This window comes from Rattus norvegicus, chromosome 9 (genome assembly GCF_021556685.1).
Source record: "Rattus norvegicus strain SHRSP/BbbUtx chromosome 9, alternate assembly SHRSP_T2T, whole genome shotgun sequence".
In the NCBI taxonomy this organism is placed as follows: Eukaryota; Metazoa; Chordata; class Mammalia; order Rodentia; family Muridae; genus Rattus; species Rattus norvegicus.
Window position 1 is genome coordinate 123,031,854 of NC_141542.1, and position 23,099 is coordinate 123,054,952.

General features: G+C 46.6%; 1 protein-coding gene and 1 long non-coding RNA gene across 4 annotated transcripts in view; one reads left to right on the forward strand and one right to left on the reverse strand.

Annotated features, from left to right (window-relative positions):
• The window catches only part of Arhgap28 (Rho GTPase activating protein 28), a 166,928-nt gene that overhangs the window by 121,900 nt on the left and 21,929 nt on the right, over nucleotides 1-23,099 (reverse strand). The gene's annotated exons all lie outside the window — the stretch shown is intronic.
• LOC120094776 (uncharacterized) lies at nucleotides 8,885-10,275 on the forward strand. 2 transcript variants are annotated; one of them, XR_015629880.1, is made up of 3 exons: nucleotides 8,914-9,072; nucleotides 9,338-9,425; nucleotides 10,175-10,275. It is a non-coding gene; the product is annotated as an uncharacterized LOC120094776 (long non-coding RNA). The 2 variants fall into 2 exon arrangements; XR_015629879.1 differs by lacking the exon at nucleotides 10,175-10,275 and having other exon boundaries at nucleotides 8,885-9,072; nucleotides 9,338-9,540.

Below are 23,099 nucleotides of genomic sequence, written 5' to 3' on the forward strand. Positions count from 1 at the left end.
CTTTTTTTCTGGGAGTGAAGAAGCCTGTAAGTGAAGCTCTGGCTTCCTTGACAACTTGAGCAGTCCCAGAATGGCTGCTGGGAACCAAGCCAGCGGAAGCAACAGTGAGAAGGGCTCGTGCCCTGAGCATAGGCTGGCAAAAAGACATAGTTTATAGAGAGCTGTGAACAGCCAACTACGGCTACTGGTCGGTTCCTGCCAAGGATTAGTAATCCCACCATGCCTACCGAAGACATGATGTCTCGGGATGGCAGCTGCTTTCCCCTTGTATTTCTAGGGAGGCCTGACTGCCTTGCCTTCTTTCCGCAGCTTATCTCGTAAGCAACTTTCTTTGATGGTTTCTCTACTGAGAATAAACAGTGGGGAGGGCAGGAGCAGCCATGGCCATCAAGTCACATCCACATCCGTAAGTGAGCAAAGAGACTGCCAAGCCTGACCCGGAGGCAAGCAAGTAACTTACCTTACCCATCACACAACGATTTTCAACATTGTAGGCAATTCATAATTATTGATAAACAAAACCATTTTTGCTTTCGAGCAGGGTTCATGTTTCATATACTGGGAAGCCTGTGTGATGTCTACATTTCCACACAGAGGCAGGTACATGGTCAAGATGTCCCAGGCTGGTTTGAAGCTCACCTAATGTTTGCCTGGTGTGCTTGAATCCCCAGATTCCCATCCCCAGGACTATATAAATTGGGTGTGGTAGCATTTGCTTGTATGCTAGCACTGAGAAGGTGGAGGGCAACCTTTGCTATATAGATGGTTTCAGGCCAGCCAGACACCTCGCATTCCCTCACCCAGAGAGAAAAGAAATTAATTTGCCTTTAAAAATAATCACACAGACACTCACACAATGTGGGTAAGAAGATGATGCTATACTTACATGCAAAACCTTGGCTTTTAAGCCCATTTCACAAGATGAGAAAAATCACACCTGCTCAAGTAAAGATCTCTTTAAAAAGATCTGCAAAGGAAAGGAAACCATCGCTAGATGATATTCAAGTGACCCACAGAGCCAAAAGGGGAAAACTGGGTATTGATCAAATTCCCACATTGGGTCAAGCATGTGCTATGATGTTTTCAGGCCAAGTGAGTTAGTCAGGGTTTCTCTAGAGACTTATGCAATGTCTCTCTATATTGAGGGAAATTTATCGTGACAACTTAGAGTCTGGAGTCCAACCACCCCAACAATGGGCAGCTGTGGATGGGAAGTCCAAGGACCTAGTAGTTGCTCAGTCCCACGAGGTGAGTTGTTTCCGCTGGTCTTCTGTAGAAGTCGGTTCCAACAGATGTGCTGGCAAGTCAGTGCAAGAAGGCAAAGAAGAGTGAGCCTTCCTTCCAGTGTCCCTATGTAGGTCTCCGGCAGAAGGTGTGGCCCAGATTAAAGGTGTGCACCACCATGCCTGAATCTGGGACTTGCTTTGTCCCAGGCTGACCTTGAACTCAGAAATGTCCTAGCTTCAGTCTCCTGGGATTTAAAGCATCTACTACTCATCTGGGCCTAAGCTTTTCATGGCCACTGTGCCTCAAGACCTCCATGCCAGGATCCAGGTCAGAAACTTGTGTCTTCCAGTCTCAAGATCTGGATCACAGGCGAGCCCTCCAATTCTGGATTGTAGTTCATTCCAGATCTAGCCAGGCTGACAACCAGGAAGAGCTACCACACCAGGTTACTAGGTCTTGACAACAAATCCATTAGGCATCATCCTCCCTGCTTCTGTTAACACGAACAATGGAAGAGGTGACAGAAAGCACCTGGGTAAATCTGCAAAGAGGTCAGAATGTGTGACCTCTGACCCAGCAGATTCCACTGCCTACTCACAGTGGACCCTGCTCTCCCATCACCCCAGGGTCCTGCGCTCCCACGACAGTTTGGGGGAGTCTTCATAACAGCTAGTTTTGAGAGGCTAGACTGGGCCAAGAAACTTCCTTAGTCTGAAGCCCTGTTAGGTTGATGACTCTCTATGCAACTTGGTCAAGTCACTTACCCTGCCGGGTCTCTGTTTCCCCAGACATAGATAACGATGCCTGCTTCACGGCGATGCAGTAAATGTAGTCTGATGTGTGCATGAAGACTCTGTGGTACATTTAGCATATAATGCTCAATAGAGGTTCCCCTTTATCATTCTCCAGCAGGACACAACATAAGCTCTTAGCCATGGCGCGCTTTGGAGGACTCGAAGCTCTGCTGATAAGAATGTGAGAGCGTGTCTCAGTCACACTCTCCTTGCTCGCAGCCACACTCCCTGAGAAGTGAGTAGCTAGTTGACTTTGTCACTGTGCAGACACCAGAGGGTACTCACAGAAGCTGAGACAGCAGTCTTGTAGGATGACTGTCCCTTGTGCTTGCCCATCACTGACAGAGACACTTGAGAGACTATGACCTGTTGGGCAAGTTTAGAAGCTTGTGGTTCATATGGCACTTTACGGAACCCATGATAGAAAAGAAGTGGTCAGTACAGCATGAGACATGCACTGAGCAGCTCCAGAATAACTGGGGACAGCTCAGTGGTAGAGTGTGTGCCTAGCACGTATGAGGCACATGGGTCTGGGAACAGCTCAGTGGTACACCATGTTCATAGCACGTATGAGATGCCTGGGTAAGAACATCTCAGTAGTAGAGTGTTGGCCTAGCACTTATATGGTGCCTGGGGCTGGGAACAGCTCAGTGGTTGGGTGTGTGCCTAGCATGTTTGAGTGCCACTCCCCCACCATGTTCACTTTCCAGCACAGAACTGGGAGACAGCACGCACGGCTACAAACCTCTTACATACCATTGCTTCCTGTATCTCCTCTCATCCTGTCCTGTTGCACCCGCTCCCAGGACAACACCTCACTTATTCCAGATGCAACACAACCTCCTTTCTGGGATGAATCCCACCCCTCTAATATTCTGTTTGAAATAATGGCGACCTTTCATCTAGATCTCTGATACCCCAGCTCCCCTGATTCCCCTTCCCTCGAGGGTGGGGATCCAAAGCAGTTATTATAGAACATAAGACCCAAATTAACCATTTACTCACGTGCCCGTCTGCTTATCTAGGGTATCTGCGTGAGTCCCCTTCATTTTGTGGGCCACCGTGCTCTCAGCACCGAGAAGAGGGTGCGACACTTAGCAGTGCCACTTAATAAGTGACACGTTGTTCAATCACAAGTGAACAAACACATTAATTTATCAAACACTATGACTTCAGTTTCAAGTGTGTTAGTATAGAGCAGCACACGGTTCACATGCTGGGGAGACAGAATTGGTGTCTGGGCAAGGTAAGCCTGAGACACCATATATGTTCCTTTTCTAGGAAGTTCCCGAATGGATACATAAATTAAGCTAGAAATTCAGTTCCTGTATTGCACGTGTATGCGTCGAGAGTAGAGGAAGGTGTTTCTGGAATTTTTTTCCTGGATATAAGGAAGAAGGAAGAGAGTGTCCTTTATAAAGTGCACACTGGTGAGTTTTCATGTTACCTGACACATTTCACCCAAGTCCCGTCTAGGGCAGCAACAGTCTGAGACTTCCTTTTTCAGATCTAACTTCCCAAGGGGGCAACCAAATGTTCTGTGTCCTGACCGGGGACATCAAAAGTCTTGTATACAGAAATGCTCTGAACACGGGCGCCCATTCTTACCACCCTCCAGAGAAAACTTGGATTTGGCTTCTCTCTTCCTACACTGCGATTTTATTAGCACAGATATAAAAATATTACAGTAATATATACCATGTTAGTGGAAGTAAGGATTATCAGTCTCTCTACATACAAGTATTTACGTCTCCACTTTATGTGGTCAGGGTGGCAGTTCAGACACTTGGGCACTACGCTGGGCATGACACATGGATAGTCTCCACTTACATTGCATTTAAAGGCCATGACCATTTACTAATATTTCATTAAAAAACAAAAAACAAAACCTTAGGGTTGGGATGTCATTCACTAATAAGAAGGCATGTTTTGCACGTACAAGACTGTAACGTGAACCTGCAGCACACATACATTCTCTCTCTCTCTCTCTCTCTCTCTCTCTCTCTCTCTCTCCCCCATTCAGTTATCTTCTAAAACATTAACAGTATGTTATTAGCTCCGTGAAATCTCGCCTGTTCGCTTATAAACAGTTTATTAGATGCAGCTCCCCTGTATTCTCTTTTAAATTATTAATCTTTAAGTTAGCAAACTAGTGGGTCCATATAGCATTTCCATACATACACATCAGTACGATCTGTTCTAGTTCACTCTCTTCCCTCTGCTGTGGCCCCAGGTGCCCCAGGGCCGATTCCTTCCCTTCCCTGAGACAGCCCCACATCTGCCCTCATGCCTCAGGTACCTGATTACTCCCTCAATCCACGCTCCCTTAAAATCTCTTCCTCTTGTCTCTGGATCCTTTTTCCAGTCTCAATACATGTGTGCAGGTGCACATGACCTAACACACGCACACACGCACATACACACACACATGCACATATACATATACACATACACTCACTCACACACACACACACACACACACACACACACACACACACTACTCGCACACACACATATACACACACTCACACACACATACACACATCATTTTGTAAATTCATTTTACTTAGTTTTATTTTTGAGACACAGTCTCATGTATCCTAGGTTGGCCCTAAATTCACTAAGTAATGGGACATGGTTTTGTATTTCTGACTCACTTCTCCACCTACACCAGGAGTGGGACACGGCACCTAGCTTAAGTGGTTGTAGGGATGGAACCCAGGGTTTGTGCAGGCCAGAAGCACCAAGCCAACTGAGCTGCATCCACTGATCTGGGTTCTGCATGCAGAGGGAAACCTGTGGTAGCTGGTGGTGTGGCACAAGCCTTCAATCCCAGCACTCAGGAGAAAGACAGGGGTGAGTTTGAGGCCACTCTGCTCTTCAGAGTGAATTCCAGGTCAGCTAGGGCTACACAAAGAAGCCCAGTCTTCAAAAAAAGAAAAGAAAAAATTAAAGAAAAGAAACGAGAAGGCGCAGCATTGATCTTTCCATCCGGCTTGTTTCAATTCATAATAATAATTTATGTCTTTCCTGTGAATGTCAAGATTTGATTTTCTTCATGGATGGATAAGATTCCACTGTGTATACTGTGCCTTCTCCTTCTGTTGATGGACACTTAGGATCATTTTACTTCCCGGCTACTGTCGGTGACTAGTGAACCAACAGTCATGGGTGAACATCTAACTCTCTGTTGAGTTGACTTAAAGAGTCTCTGGGGTGTATACCCAAGGCTGACACTGGTAATTCATTCTCTCTCTCTCTCTCTCTCTCTCTCTCTCTCTCTCTCTCTCTCTCTCTCTCTCTCTCTCTCAAAGATGGCCGTTTTCATGGTGGCTGCACAAATCTGCATTCCTATCAGTCGTATGTGTATGTAAGAAGCCCTCTTTCCGCACATGCTTGCCAGCATCTGATGTTATGTCCTGAGAAGACCCATTTGCATCGAGATGAGGTGGGATTTTAAACAGCTTTCCCCACTGTTTGTTGATCCCGTTCGTCAGTTCTTGGGCCTCGTTGTTGTAAGCTGGAGCCCCTTCAGCAACTCTTTGCCTATACCTCTCTCCTGAGGACTTTGGTTTATGTGTATATTTATACGTTGGCTTGTATGGTTTATTGTTTTTAGCAATTTTAGATTTTCGAGTTTTATGCTAAGGTCTATGGAGATCCAGCTCTCTCCAGAGCACACAGCAGCCTTGGTTATTTCCAGCACGCGTTTCTGACATGTTTGTCAGGAGTTAGGTGGCTGCAGCTCTATGGATTTATTTGTAGGCGCTCTACTTCATTCTGTGCGTCTGTTTTTGCGCCGGGATCATGCAGTTTTCAGTGATATAATTTGAGAGCGAGGATAGGATAATTCCGCCATTGCCCCTTCTCCCAAAGAATGCGATATTACTTAACTCTTCTCATTTCTGACCAAAGCAATTTAAGAAATGAAAGGCTTGTTCTTGTATCGGATTTGGGGTTTTTGATAACTGCACCTGTCATGGCTCAGCTCCACCTTTTCCTGGAGTCTGGGGTCCTGGGATGCGGAACTGGGCTAATACACCGAAATCCAGGAACCTTGGATTATTAGGAAATCCTAGAAACCAAGTTGTCAGGGTTGTTTTTCTCCCAACCATGGAACTGTTTGGAATTGGGCCATTCCCTGAGGTACCACAATCGTTTGCATTTACAAGGATTCTTTCTACCGACGTTAAACTTAAACTTAAAAGGTGACGATCTGAACTGCATCCTCCATGCCTCCATATGTCTGAAACTTTCAAGTTACGATATGTCAAAATGGCCGAGAGAGGGAGGGCCAGTCTGACTGGGACTTAGACTGAATCTGGTCTATTTACAGATGACTAATTCTCTGCTTTGATACTTTCCCAATCTAATCCCATGTTATTCTGAACCATGGAAGCTGGGGACTAGGGGTGTATAGCACAGAGCTGCTGAGAACCCTGTCCACACTTCTCTCTCATGTCTCCACACTAGCAAGACCTTGGTCCCCCTGCCTCAGCACAGAAGCAGAAAGCATCAGCAGTATTGTGGGCCACACGTGCTAGAAACTAGCTGACAGGTGAGAGGAAGTAAAATCCGCACACAGACTTTGCTCCTGGGGCTTAGGAACCAGTGGCAAGAAAGCTAACAGGTTCTGCGACACAGTCAGGTGGTGGCCGGGATACAGGTGGCTTCTCTGCATGCAAGATCTTGTGTAAGAGCATTCTACCTTGACAGGCCTGACTCTAGGAGGAGAGATGAAGTCAACCTGTAGGTGGTGACGTTTTGGGACTGCCTCATCCCTTCAGTTTTAGAATCAGTAAACTTTGAATGAGAGAACCGTCTCCTTTATAAAAAGTGTAAATTAACCAGGGCGGCATAAGTGTTGGGCACAGGGACTGGCATATCATTGGCACTCAACAGGGCAGTCAGCCTCACTCGGTGAGTGTTCTGAGGGGGAAACCCAATTCTAAATTCAGTACTTAAGAATGAACGTTAATTCACTATGGTGTGTCAGTGTTGGCCTCCACAGGCTCAAGCTTGGACACCCATTGCAGGTGTTGAGGAAAATCAGACTGTGCAGCTCGAGTTACCACCTTTTCTTTTTGAAGTTCAGGAAAGCTGGAATTCAAAGATGTGAGTATAGAAGGGTTGGCCTCACACAGGCCTCTTCCCTGGGTTGGCAAGGGGCCATTTTCTTGTGTCTCCATGCGGCCTTCCTTCTGAACATCAGCAGGTCCTACTGTCTCTTGAGAACACTGGCTTTGACCTCAGCGGTTCCTCGAAGGTCTTTATGTGTAGCCAGTCGGATGGAGGTACCGAGGATCACAGTCTCAACATAGGAAAACCTGGGGATCCTGTGCATCCGACCCACAGGGAAGGCAGGCAAAGCCACAGGGAAGAGGGCTGTGTCCAATGCTACTGCAAAATGTACGGTAGATCGTGGGAGGGAAGGAAAGGAAGTTCAAACTGGAGTATGTAGCTACAAGATGATGGCAGCATAGCACGCCAGAGCTGGACACCTCGAAACTCCTTTGCACCCATACGTAACACGAGCTGAAGCCACAAAGGGCAGTGAAAGCAAACAGGCCCTGTATGGCGTCTAGGACAAGAGAAATATTAAGCAGCTGGAGGTGCTCTCGGGGAATCGGAAACTGTCGCAGAGTTTCAAGCAGAACGGATGTGTACCATAAATGAACTTACGTTTCAGAAAAGTCCCTGTGTGCATGACAAGGAATTGCTGGGGCAAGGGGAGCATCTGGGAGGCACACGCAGCAAGACGGGCAGACAGAGAGGACAGCTCGGGACGTGTCAGGGAGTGGCAAGGCAGTCATGTGCTCTGGAAAGCTTGTCAGTGGACAGTGAGGATGCAGGGTGGGGAGAGAGCAATTCCTATGCTCCTGGGAGGTGTAGCTAATGAGGGAAGGAGACAAATCTAAACTGGTCAGCACGTGTCTGAGGATCCATGGAAACACCAGGACTGCTGTCACCTGGGAGTTCCTCCTACGCTTTCAAAACACTTCCTGTTGTGACAGCTCTGCAGAAACACACATTCAGAAGAACACATACAAAATCACACATGCAGGAGCACACATGCAGAAGAGCACATGCAGGAGCACACATACAGAAGAGCACATGCAGGAGCACACATGCAGGAGCACACATGCAGGAGGACATATACAGGAGCACACATAGAGGAGCACACATGCAGGAGCACACATGCAGAGCACACATACATAAGAGCACATGCAGGAGCACACATACAGAAGAGCACATGCAGGAGCACACATGCAGGAGCACACATGCAGGAGCACACATGCAGGAGGACATATGCAGGAGCACACATGCAGGAGCACACATACAGAAGAGCACATGCAAGAGCACACATGCAGGAGCACATGCAGGAGCACACATGCAGGAGCACACATGCAGTAGCACACATTCAGGAGCACACATGCAGGAGCACACATACAGAAGAGCACATGCAGGAGCACACATGCAGGAGCACACATGCAGGAGCACACATGCAGGAGGACGCATGCACAGATACTTATGCGTAGCTCTCTACAGTGAGGAAGTTAAGCCTTATGAGATCACACATCCCATTTAGAGGAAGTTATCTTTTCCACTGGGAAGGCCTAACAGTTCCTTTAGAAAATGACCTTAGAAAGAGGTTTTTGATATGGGGTGTGTGTGTGTGTGTGTGTGTGGTCAGTAGAAAATTTTTTCTAAAACAAAAACATCACAGATGTCCTGCATTTCACGTTCAGTATTTTACAGCTTTTTTTTTTAACTTTAACTTTTATGTCCATTTAGTAACACTTCCCAGAGTACTCCCTGCATTCTGAGTTCTCTCCCAGCCATGCCTAAGGATTCCTTGGTTGCCTGGAGAGGAGGGCAAGGACTTGAATCCCCCTCTCACCTTATGAACCACTGGACTTTTGTTTTCCATCGCAGCAGGAGATCTCGAGCTTTAAAGTTCAGACAATGGAAACAAATATATCTCTGCGAACTGTGTACCAAGGAGCTTTGAAGCCCTCCGGAGTCTCTCGATGAGACAACATCTACTCAGGTAGGTCCCTCCAACAAGTGACCTTTGTACTGTCAGCTTCCTTTAAGTTTACCTAGGTGAGCACAGTTAGGGCTTGATGCCAACAGGAGGGCATTCTTTGTGGGATGCTCCCCCTGTGAGCCTTTCCATCAGGAATGCCTTTGAAACCTATAAAATTCCTCATTATCTCCTGATGCCCCTTGACCAAGAAAATCACCAACCATTAATAGGACCTTCTCCCACCAAACAAAGTTCTGATTCCAATTTTGATAAATTGTCTTTTCAGAGAAGTATCAGCCACCTGAGACCACAATTTGGCCTGCAGACATCGTGACTTTAAGCATGATGGGAAGAGTTGACTCAGACAAGCTGGGGTGAGACGCAAGCTGGCTGTATTAGTAGAACTCCTCAGAGGCTTCTTTCCCTTATCCCTTAACTGCGGGTTTTCTAGATAAAACAGTCCACAAAAGTGCTCATATTTTAGCCACCTTCTACCTGTTGTGTTTGCAACTGTAATGTCTATATTTACATACTGCCTCAGCTAAGGTTATATTATATAGTTTGTTTTATTCATTGAAAACCGGTGTGCCATGAACATTTCTTGCTTATTTAAAATCCTTAGAATTGCAGGGTACCAACCTCCAATGCTACAAGATGTATATATATATATAGTATGTATTATATGTGTGTACATATATATGCATGTATAGATATATGTATAAGTAAATATATGTGTATACACACACACACACACACACACACACACACACACACACACACACACACAAAATCACCTAACTGGGATGAACTGATGGTTTGGTGGTTAAGAACACTGGCTGTTCTTCCAGAGGAGAGGGGTTCATTTCCTGTACTGGCTGGTTTTGTGTGTCTACTTGACACAAGCTGGAGTCATCACAGAGAAAGGAGCCTCTCTTGAGGAAATGTCTCCATGAGACCTAGCTGTAAGGCATTCTCTCAGTTAGTGGTCAAGGGGGGAAGGACCCAACCCATTGTGGGTGGTGCCATCCCTGGGCTGGTGGTCCTGGGTTCTATAAGAAAGCAAGCTGAGCAAGCCAGGGGAAGCAAGCCAGTAAGTAACATCCCTCCATGGCCTCTGCATCAGCTCCTGCTTCCTGCTCTGTGTGAGTTCCAGTCCTAACTTCCTTTGGTGATGAACAGCAATGTGGAAGTGTAAGCTGAATAAACCCTTTCCTCCCCAACTTGCTTCTTGGTCATGATGTTTGTGCAGGAATGGAAACCCTGACCAAGACAATTCCATTCCCAGCACCCACTTGGTGACTCACAACCATGGAGAACTCCATTCCCTGGAGGGAAAAAAAAATCTGATGCCCTCTTCTGGCCTACATAGATACTGCAAGCATGTACACAAGATTTCATGCACACAAACATCCATGCATATAAAACTAAAGGTTAAAATTATTTTTAATCAAGAAGCGACGCTTTCGCAGCATGTTAAAAAGTTGTGTCGTTTAAGAATGAATTTAGTGAGTCACAGAAACAAAGATACCACCCCACCTTTAGACTCGGCATAGACAAAATGCGAAATGAAAACTGTTTGGCCTATGATGACTCTATTCTCGACCAGTAAGTGGGCTTTCTAGATTTCCTTACCTGTACTTAAGCCTCTCTTTCCAAAAAACCCTCGATTTAACCAAATCTGCCTAACAACTCCCTCATCAAGTTTCTGATCATGGGCAACCATCTCCAGATGATCTGAGGGGCTGAGGAGAGGGCTCCACAAACAGGAGTTCTGAGTGTGAAAGTCTGAGGACCCATGCATGGCCTTTAAGATGATGGGAAAAGCCACATACACCTGTATGCACAGCACTGTGGGACACTGAGATAGGAGAGTCATTCGGAATTGCTGGAACTGCTGCTCCAGGTTCAATGAGGCACCCTGCATATAACCAAAAGTCAAAGCACAGGGCACCTCCTGTCCTCCTCTGCTCCCTGTGTGCACAGGTGTACATGTGTGTATACACACACACACACACACACACACACACACACACACACGAGAGAGAGCGAGAGAGCGAGAGAGAGACAGAGACATAGACAGAGAGACAGAGGGACAGAGAATGCACATTTGAGAACTAAGTCCAGCCAACACACCTGATAGACCTCTGTCTGAGTGACCGTAAGGTGTTACTGATGAGATATGGGGCACAAGAAGACCACCGTCATCTTCTAAAATGCAAAGCTGCTCCACACATGCTCGGTATCACATGTAAGCTGCTTTAAACAATTACTCCACTAAAACATACCTCTTGTTAAATTTGACATCTATATAAGGAAAAGTTTCATCAATAACAACCCACTTAACAGAGCAACAAAAATCCACATTCTTTTAAAACAACGCTGACCCTACCTACCAGACACAGAGGGACCTGGCCTTTGATTGTCTCTGAGTGAGAACCACACTCCCGCTTCTGTGAAACAGTGAATACAGAAGAGAGAACACAACCAGTGCCGTGAAAACTTCTTGTCAGGCTGTCTGTCTATGTCTGTCTTTGGGTTTGTCTTCAACTAGACCACCTGGGCTGGAGAAAAGAATAGAGTTGTTTTTCTTCCTTTTCCCTTCCTATGCAAGTGGTAGTGTGGGAGCAGAAGGGCCGTCCTAATCAAAGAAGGGAAGAGTGGCCTGGGTTGCTCTGCAGGGTTTAAACCTGTCTTATCTCTCCCTTGACACTCCAGTCCTGCTGTGTTTGCACTGGGAAGTGTTTTACTCGGAATCTCTAAAACGGCTAGCAGACCTATAATTTCTCGGTGGCCATTTGTTTCCGAGAGCACTATATATGACTCGGGAGCATTTATAAAACAGCTTGGGTACAGAATCACTCAGGTCCTACCCCATGAGAAGTGCCCCAGTCCGGAAGTCCTCTGCTGAGGTAAGATTCTCACACTTCCTCCTACTTATGTGTCTCAGAGCCATTCTCAGTGACTTCTTAGCCCTGGCGAGACGATACCTGTCATTAATGAGTTTACCAACAGTGATCAAAAACACATAATCTCAGTCTCTGGTCATGGGTCCCACTGATTTGGGAATGATAGTTGATTGGACAGAGGGGCAACAGAGGCCACACAGTGCTTTAGAAAATTCTCCACCCCATATCCTTGCCGACATCTTAAGCCAGTGAGGCAGGCAGACAGAACCAGAGTATCACCCGAGTGTTCCTCTTACCAAATGTGTGGGAATTTTGTTTCCCTACCCCATTAGCCACCTCACGATAATCACAAACCCAAGCTTCACACAAACCGCCCAAGGGCCATTCAAACATGCTCCAACATGCAAGGCTAGCATGACTCATCACTGGGCTCTGCCTCATACACACTTTCTAGACGTAATTTTGCTTCTGGTGCTTTTTATTTCATCTCCCTTCCCGTCTTTAAACTCCACCTCCCCGTCCGTCTACGTCGAAGGAAGATGAGCGGGACTTTCTGCTTTCTACTCAGCATCGCCACGTTAGAGAAAAGAGATTCCTTCATTAGTTGGTTCCCACTTCCTTAAAGCAGTACCACTTCTCAGTCTCGGACACTACAAAGAGCTGGAGAATGTTCTCTGCGCAGTCACTGGGGGACCCGCTCTCTCTCGGGACAACATCTTCAAGGTAGGGCAGGAAGAGAGATAGGAGGGGAGGGTTATGGAAGTAATAAAGGCCAGGCAAGAAGAGCAGTGTTTTCTCAGAACATGGTGAGAAGAGTAACCAAGGCTTACCTAGTCTTGGTCCGAGGTCTCTGCGTGGCTGTTTCTAACCTTCGATGAGACTGAGTGAGATAGACGCTGTTATTCCTAGTGAGGAAGTGACAGACTGAGGCATTCCCCACAACCACCCTGTTGGTTGATGGGAGGGTTAGTCTGTTTCGATTCTAAAGGACTCGGTGAGGCCGAAAGTGAAATCAACAGGGACTGACCGCGCCAACGCCCTGATCCTTCTGTGGTTCTACATTAAGACCGGGTAACTGAGATAAAGACTGATTGATGTTTTGATGCTTTTTAGTAAATAAAGGAGATGTCTGAATGTTCTTCAAGAATGATGCTGACTTCAGGGGACAATAAAAGGGCTCAACAATACACTAACTATATATGTGTATTTGGTCAGAAAATTCATTTTCTCAAAGGCCCACGTGTAACTCTTAATGTACTCCCCCTTAACCGGTCCCATTTTGAGCAACCTTAAAGGTCAAACGGAGGCTTCCTAGAAGGGAGCCACAGGGCTCAGCTCCCTCTCTCACCAGACTTCTTACGCGTCTCGTCTCCCGTTCTGACTTGCCTCAAAGACCGAAATTTCTTTCACACAGCTTCTAATTTCTGCCTTCTTTTGACCCAAGTCCCTGAACATCCCTAGATGAAACAGTCACCCAGATGCACTGCCTAGGTGGGAAGTTAGGAGTGGATTAAGCTCCTCAGCCACTAGGCCTCCCTCACCAAGTTGCTTATGAAAGTCTTTGGGAAACTGGCCCCCAGTAGAAAGGGAGGAATCCCTGACTACCTCTACTCCAGGGACAATCAGAGGTCTCCTGAGGCAGTGCTCAGGACACTGTCCTATCCCTATGACAAAACCAGAGCTGCTGAAAGACAAGGTTGAGAGCTGTTCACGCAGGCAGTGAACTCCAGGGATGGGGACCAGCTCCCTCGCTGTATGGCCAGGTGAGGTGCATCGTGCGAAGCCTCCCTCTCCTAATGGGGTCTTAGCATTTATCCTTATTTTGATACCCAACAGAGAATGGTTTTCATCATTGATTTCTCCCTCAGTTCTATAATTCGGTGACATTAGGCTGTCTTAGCTATCCAAAGAGGGTTTAATCTCACTGTGAGTGGGGCGTTTCACCACAGGCTCTCTATAGAAGCCACCAACCAGGATGTAGGTTGCACTGTAACAAGAACTGAAAACGCACACCACACACAAAACGGAAGGAAGACAGTGTCACCACCCACAAAGGAAAGCAATTATGACTTCAGAGTCATGTGACCAAGAATGATCGACACATTCCAGTCAGCGGTGATGTTTTTGAATAGCTTCTTCCCAGCTACCTTGTCCTCCCGCACAATTAAACGGGTACTGAGGACAAAGATAAAGTCATCGCAATCAGGGGATCTACTGTGTGGCCTATTTCAGAACCATAGAGGCAATGCGTAAGGGCAAATCCATCAATCCTGACAAACATTTGGCCAAGTCCTCATCACAAAGCGGGGGTCAGCCCTTCGTCAGACTCCGATCTCCAACAGATTCTTCGTCTTCTACGCCACAGGCTGTATCTATTAAGTTGAGAGTTAGTGTGCTTTGGGGTAAGATATTTGAAGCCTAAACTGAACTCCTGGGCCTTTAAAAACAAAACAAAAACAAAAACACAGACTATCCACATGGGAAAAACTCAAATATTTAAAACAGCCATAAAAGAAGAAGCCCCAACAAATCTAATCTCACTTCTCCAAACTGACGGAAAATTAAAACGTGCCCATTTTCTGGGCGTAGTGGCATAACCAGCAGTCCCTAGTATTTGGGAACCTGAGGCAGGGCTGTACATTTAAGGCCATCACAGACTCTGTTTAAAAATGGGGGGAGGGAAGAGCAGCACCTTGGAGGTCCTGTGGGTCTGTGTCTTGTTTCAACAGTGTTTGGATGGAACAGACCCGGGGACTCCCACTTTATTAGCTTCCAGTCACCTTACGAGTCTCTCCAGTCACCACCTCTGGGACCATCTTCCTGCTGCCTTCGGCTCCTAGGACCAGCCAGTACCGTCCTCGAGGTTAGCCCCATACTCCGGATCAGCCATGACCTCTCAGATTCGTCAGGATTATTCCACCGAAGTGGAAGCCGCGGTGAACTGCCTGGTCAGCTTGCACCTGCGGGCCTCCTACACCTCCCTCTCCCTGGGCTTCTTTTCTGATGGGGATGATGTGGCTTTGGAGGGCATAGGCCACTTCTTCCCCAAATTGGCTGAGGAGAAGGCGAGGGCACCGAGGGTCTCCCCAAGTTGCAGAATGATTGTGGGGGCCGTGCTCTTCCAGGATGTGCAGAAATCATCTCAAGATGTATGGGGTAAAACCCAGGAGGCTAGGGAGGCTGCCTTGGCCCTGGAGAAGAACCTGAACCAGGCCCTCTTGGATCTGCATGCCCTGGGTTCTGCCCCACCGGCCCTCATCTCTGTGACTTCCTGGAAAGCCACTTCCTGGATAAGGAGGTGAAGCTCATCACGAAGATGGGCAACCGCCTGGGCCAACAACCAGAGGCTGGCAGGGCTACAATAGGTGTGCCCCAGCATCTCTGGGCGAGCATCTCTTTGAGTGCCTCACTCTCAAGCATGACTAGGAGGCCTCTGAGCCTTCCAAAGGGTTCCCTCCTCTGCTCTGCACCGGCCGCCTCAGGACCTTCACCAGAATGAACCTCTCAAGCTACTAGGCAGCTCTGTAACCGCCCTGGAGCTCTCCCAAGCCTTGGACCAAGTAAAAATAAAGCTTTCTGAAACAAAAAAAAAAAAAAAAAAAGAGGAGAGGGGGAGGGGGAGGGGGAGGGGGTATAAGCAAAATATCCACTTAACTAAGAACAACTTTAAAACAGCAGTCTCGACTTAGACTTCAGACTGAAGTTACACGTTACGTTCTTCAAACCTTGGTCAGCCATGGGACAAACTTAAATTTTGCTCAATTATAAGCGGTCATCATGACATTGAAGCATGAATCATAAATTTAAACACAAAACAGACTCGCTACCATCCTGCCCTCACAGAACACTGTTCTTGCTGTGGTCCTGCATTTGATGAGACCGGAAGACCTAAATAGACTACAGCCCCCAGACCCAATGCGTGTTCCAAAGGGCCAATTTCACAGAGTTTGTTTTTAGGCAAGAAGAATGGCCCTCCTCCATCTCGTGGTCATGTGCTTGGTCATGTGTAAGGCTTTAATGACTGTGATATTATATACAAGGCAATGGGAAATGTTCACATTCTCTTCCAAGGATTCCTTACAACTTCAGACTGGGTGTCTAGATGCCACAAGCTCCCTTATTTCTCTGTTCCGCTTCCCAGTCCCAGTCTGCACCCAGAGCAATGACAACTGGCACCTCTGTAAGAGCAAAAGCTGTTGATCTGTTAGGAGAGATGGAAAGTCTCTGTGCCACATCACCTGAAACCTTTGCAGATGTCGCCTATAACAAAATTAACTGCATTGGTGGTAGGCGTGGTGGACACACCTTTAATCTCAGCACCTAGGGGGCAGAGGCTGCCAATCTGTGAGGCTGAGACCGGTCTGGTCTAAGGATCAAATCCCAGGCTGGTCAGAGTTACATGGTAAGACCTGCCTTATAACAAACAAACAAGCATTGTCAACGAGCCCCAAACTAAATGAAAAGAATGATTATAAGCACATAAAGTTGTTGTGGGTTTTTTTGTTTAAGTCACCTGGCCCTATGACACTGACCTAATTTCTCACAGGCTTAACTTCTGCATTCCTAAACTGTGACCATGTTGCAGGGCTAAGAGGAACAAGGGACTTCTTTGTTATGAGTCTACACTCCCTGAGAGGAGGAAAATCCTGTCATGTCACCACACCATAATTCCAGTCTAAGAGCTGACCTTGAGAAATTTCTAGAACCGATTCTATTTCTAGAATCCCCTTCCATAATCCTCCTCATACGGAGGCTCACACAGGGTTGAACAATTGCTGCTTTTGCTGAGCCTGGGATCTTTACAACACTGCACAGTCTCGATTTTCCTAAAGCCACACATGACCTCCAGTGTAGGCAGCACAATCTGAGGGGACCAAGCTTGAGACCAGGACCAATAGGACCAAGAAGGGGTTGGTGAGCAATGGATGGAGTTGAGCATCAGTGCTCTGTCAACAGTGAGACGCCCGTGGTGGAATCTGCAAGGGCAGGGAGCTGTGTCTCCCTTAGCAGCTTAGAGGCAGCCCTGAAGACTTCACAGTAGCCTTATGCTCTGCTGAGGCAATCCCATACATTGTGATCCTATAACTCGAAGAAGAGGCTGCCATCTGGCTACCCGCATGGTCTTTCTCTAAGACCAGTAATGAGGATTAATCCAAACCACGGCTGAGCAGAAATGTTATTAGTCTACCAAGGGTGAATGGGCATCGGCCAATTTGTAGAGCAAGCTAAAATTAAATTCTTAATACAATCTCATGTCAATGAAAGGCGTATAATAAAGAATGGCCACCCTGGAAATTAATCTGTTTAATACTTAAATATAATCAAATTGGTCTGTTCTCCAAATATAGCTCTCTTTCCTTTCTAATTAAACACTCATTTATGAAGTTGGATTTTCAAGATGCCTGGGTTTGGTTTTTTTGTTTTTTGTTTTTTTTTTTTCTTTTAGCTCTGTAGGCAAGACTTCAAAAATGGAAGGAGTTTGCTTCTTCTTGTAATAAGAAAATTTGCTTCTTGTCTTAGAAATTGGCTGTTATGTTCATAACCTTAGGAAACTTCAAGGACAGAAAAATCAAACTAACATCAGAAAAGAAAATTACAGGGTAAATGTTGTGATTTGCAAAATTACAAGAGTCGGCGCTATTGTATTTTGAGATTTAAGATGCTGTCGGGGGCAGGGCTCCAAGTCCCCTGAGTAGTCAGAGCGCCCGCTAAGGAACCAGTTTGTGTTTGCCCAGGAACAGAAGGACATTTCTTCTCCCCAACCCAGTGGACACAGAGCATCCTGCTTCTCTCTGTTCTGGTGGCAACGATTTTATTTTTGCGCAGTTTCTGTAGCTGTCAAGTTCCAGTCTTTAAAATTACGTTATCTGATTTTTCTCTGAGTCACCCCAAATCAGAGCCCTCAATTAGATGTTACCCTTTGGGCAGGAGACAGATCATCTCAGGCTGGATCGCTTCACAGTGAGGTCACCCAAACTCCACAGTCAGCCCCAGAAACAAAAGCAATTTCCTTTCTCTTTCACTTCCTGGGGACTTTTTAATCTCCTCATAGGAGATAAAAAAAATCTGACAAAGTAAAAATATAATCAGCTGGCTGAGAGGAGCCGGGTCCCAGATTAGCATTTGAATCTATTTCTTCAGTGTCTCGGATTCTGTTTCCCAAATGTAAAACTGATTTTTGAAAAGTTTCACAGGATAACTTTTAACCAGAGCCAACCATATTGTTCCCCCTGTGTCGGAAAAGAAAATTCACACACAGCCTCCCTCCCCTGGCTCCAGAAACAATGGGCCTGTTGCTAGGTACAGAGATCCCAAGGATAAGCCCTAACTCCTGCTCCCAGAAGCAGTCCAGCTCAGGGGCAGGGCCACCTACTAAGAGGTCACACCTCAGACACCAGTGGGGAGGTGACTTGGGCTCCTCTAGGCTGGGTCCATTAGCAACATAAAGGTCACCTGAGCAGCACTGGAGACAGCAGCAGAAGGCATTAGAGGAAGCGTTCTGCACAACAGAACCTGTGGCCTACACCCTGGGGACAAGGGGACCTGAGCACGTAGAGACCAGGGGTCAACAAATTAGGGCAGATAGAAAGGTGACCAGGCACCAGGCACGATGGCTCAGGGCACAAGTTCTTCTATGGAGCGTGCTGCACCACAGGTTTGAAAGGACTAGCAGTTAGCGATATGGGTTTTGGAATGAGAGTACCATACTTTAGGTGGATAAGTCCGGTTTACTCGTCGCCTCGGTTACTGGTTCTATAAAATAAGATGCAAAGAAGCATCTGGCTTACGGGAATAAACCTCCTGGAACCGTTTGACACTGCCACAGAATGTCATCTGTTAGGGTCCCCAAATCAAGCTACAATACACAAACAAACAAACAAAAAATAAATAAACAAACAAAACCCCTTATAATGTTTTAGGTATGTTTACAAGTTTGTGTTGGGTGAACTGACAGGTAAGTTTGGCCTCAGGCAGCTGCAGGTCTGAAAGCAGATGCGGCCGCGTGGGCAGTCAAAAGTGCTCAGGAGGGACCGTGGATCAATCGTTACTACACAGACCAAGGACAGAGGGAGGATGGAGAAGGATGGAGGAAACCTCGAAAGGCGTGGTGTGTGCACATTGCCTTCATCAAAAGAAAAGGTCCCGTAGAGAGAATGAAGGAAGTCAGCACAGAGGACAGAGCTGGGGTTCATCAGGGGCCCCTCCTTCATGTCTGGAGTCTACTCTTGACGTCGCTCATACCTTCCGAATTGAGAATCATCATCAGAGAGTGAAAAGTAATTGTGTCTCGACGTTTATCGTTCTAGAGTAAATCTGTAGTGCTGGGGGCTGGCCGCAGGGCCTCGCGTGTGCCGAACAAGACTGGTGCCCTAATCTATATCACCGGCCTTCACTTTTCTGAAACGGGGCCCGGACTGAGATCAAACTTTTGATTGCTCCCTCCCCCATCCCAGGCCAGCAGCAACGTGCACGGCTATGTCTTGGTTTCTAACATAAAATACTTCTTCCCACCAAAATACTCCTTTTCAAAGGACAGGGTGGTGACACGTTTGAAAATGCGCCAACATTCCTGAAACCTAGGCAGTGGGGACCTAAACCCAAGAACCCGTATGAGGTCCATGAGCCAGGTGACACTGTAGATGACAGAGTAATACACTCAAATGCCGCACATCACAGGGCAAGTCATGAGGACCCTAGCATGAACCATGGTGAGCAGTTCTTCCCATTAAAAACATGCAGTAGTTTGTATCTGGATGGTCTCCCACAGGCCCAAGTGTTAAAGAGTTGGCCCTTAACCTTAAAGAGTTGGCCTTTAACCTGGATCTGAGGGGAGGTGACAGACCTTTGTGACGGAGCTTACAGAGTCCTTGGGAACATGCCCTCCAGGCAGAATGACCGCCTTTCTCTCTTCCCTTCCACTTCCTGGCCCTGGTCCCAGCTTTGTTCTGCCTTGCTCACCCAGGCAGGCTGTGCTGACTCAGCACAGGCCCAAGCCACGGTGCCAATGTCCACAGGCTGAAACTTCCCATGCCACACCACCGGGAGCCACGGTAAATCTGCGCCTTTGTGTCCAGATCCTCGATCTCAGCTGTTTGTTTGACTAACAGTTAAGGAACTAACAGAGCTGTTCAGTCATTCAAGGCTTGGGTTGACTCCTTCAGACTCCTGGCATGGAAAGCGAGGTTATATGGTTTCTAAGAATTCTTCTGGCATGAGTGTCCTGGAAGTGACAGATGGAAAGCCCTCCTGGGATTGAGGAAGAACATGGAGCTCCGTGTAAAGGGAAATTATGTCTGAAGCCCAGGAGCTGGTCTGTCAGTGTTGCTGCGGGATGCTTGTAGGACAGAGTAATGCCTCGTTTGTGTGTTTCTGACTTCTCTATTAAACTGTGCCTCTCTATTTAATACTCACGATGCCTACTAACCATTGCTCAATCCGTATTTTCAGCGCTCCATGACCTATTGGACAGATAGCAAGCTAATGGGCCACACCACTGTGTGCTCTGATTCACTGTTGGCTCATGCTTTTGTCCCGTGTTGTCACAACACAGGACACATATATGCTAGAATTTATCTCCATTCTCCATATTCTCTCTCTCTCTTTCTCTTTCTCTCTGTAACACACACACACACACACACACACACACACACACTCCCTCCTCCACACCGGGAAACAAGGCAGACAGGTAATCTCATATACAGAACACATAAGCTTAACCTGGGTATCCAACACAAGTACTGGAAACACTAAACAAACACCTGTTTAAGAACGGCCACTGACCACGGAGGAGGCGAACCAACAATGCATTACTTTCCCTTGTCCTCCTAAGAGGCTACAACTGAGAGAGGGCATCACATATGTGTGGGATACCAAAAGATTCCCATTCTTCTGGTCTTCCTTGAGAAATGACTAGAAATCAGGACCCTTCTGACCTTGGGAATATTCAACATTTTGTACTTCAGAGAACAGAAGCGCATATACCTATGAGGGGGTTACTTGTACACTCAGGGCCCTCAGGGTCCCCCAGCCCCCCGCCCCAGGGCCTTTGGTCTACCGATTTTTTTTACACAGCCCAGGGAATAGTGTCCCAGTCACAGCAGCTGCTAATTAAGGTCACACTGCCCAGAGACATTCTGATTATAGGAAAGCATCTAACGGCAGCCTCCAGCAGGCAACAGTCTCTATTTTAGCTCCACACTATTTTTACATTGAACTTGCCCTGCACTTGGTTAAAGTTAATCTCTAGGCACTAAAGAAGCACTCTTAATACTGGGAGAGGTCTCTGCGGGCACAGTATATGGCCGTGGTAGCTATAAATGTAAAGATATCCCAGATGCTAAATACATTTCTCAAAATAGATAGGGACGTGGCAAAAGGCTCGTGTGATTGGACACTTGCTGAATTTAAAGTTCGATCACATTCTAGAAACTGGAAACATCTATGCCGGTGGGTGGCATCATCCCAGGAACGCAGAAGACCTCTAACTGAATCCCTCTTGCCACTTTACTAGAACATATAAGGGTTCGCTCCATAACACAGCTAGCGATAAGCTCAATTGCACGCAACCAGGTCTGAGGTGCCCTCTGCGATCTCCTCTGCCTTTGTGGCATCACCAAAACGCTTAGGAGAGATCATGATGACATTAGACTCGTCTCTGCCCTTTTTTTTTGCACAGCACCAGAAAACTATGTTAAATACAAGACCCAAATGGGTCACTCAACCACAAGCCAAGCTAAACTCAGAAACGGTCTGACTCACAGAGCAAGAGTCACATCTGTTTGTGAGGAATATGAAGTTTGGACGCAGGGGTTTAGGGTGAGCCACTAGGATTCCTGTGTGTGCTTATGATTAGTTAAGAACACAGTTGCTGATCCTGGCACTCCAATGATTTTTTTTTTTTCTGGGAGGATAAAATCTTCAAAGTTTCTAAAAGAATGAAAGCTCTTCTCCCATTCTTTTAAACCAATTCTGATTTTTAAAAACTTAATGACATCCATGAGAAGTTGGGGACATCACCCCAAAAGCAGTCAGTATTTTTTATTAGCTCATTTAACTGTTATTTGGCTATTTATAGTTGAAGTATCCCTGACAATTCGTCTATTCTGCCAATAACATTCTGGATTTAATTAAAATCTTACCAAATAGATCCACAGAAGCTTCCACGGCTTCCTACTAACATCTTAATGTATCTGACCTGAATGGCTGGCCCTTCCTTCCACCCTCCACCCTGTCCACACACTGATGGGCATATAGTCTCACACAGTAGGTCATGCAAGCCACTGACTATCACTTCCTCCTGAAGCAAAGGTGCTTTCTCTCCAGAAAGTGCAGGATGCCACCCACAGTTCTGGACCACGCTGATGAGCTGTCACGAGAGCAGCATCTTCCTCAGCTTTCGTCTTTTGTTATTCAAGAAGACAACCCAAGAGTGTCTGTGGAGACGAACTTTGAAATAGAAAGAATGGATGGACGAGCTGAATTCTTCTCGTCCACTTCTGATTCTAACGAAATCGCTGGATAAGGTGATTGAGATCCTTGACTTTTCTCCTGTGCTTGCTAAATGTGCAGCTAGCATCCTCGGCCGAACCCTGCTCACGTTTGGAATGCCATCTCCTGAATCTCTACACCTCTCTCTGCCCCTCACTTCCTCTTTTATGTACATTAAAATACATGAGTCAAGAGAGCTCCCGACAAGGTCAGTCTGCTGTGTCTGGCTGACGTGACTTGTCCTCCACAAGGACAAAGAACATAACTGCTTAGGCATCGCTCTTCTGCTGACTTGTGGCTGAGAAGTTAGGACTAGTTAGGACTAGGAAGTCAGTTGGTGTTCTCACCTGAAAGATACAGTAATGGGGGCAGGAGGGCTCAGCATGTAATGGTGGCTGCCACCTAGCTTGATGACCTGAGTTTGATCTCTGGGACATTCATGGTGGAAGGAGAAAAAACTCAGAAAGGTGTCCTCTGACCTCCACATGCACACCACATCACACACACAAACACAGACATATACGCACATATACACACTATACACACAGACACATATACATGTAACACATACATGCATACACAGATACACATACATAATACACACAAATACATATACACATACACACATACATACACATATACACATGTATACTC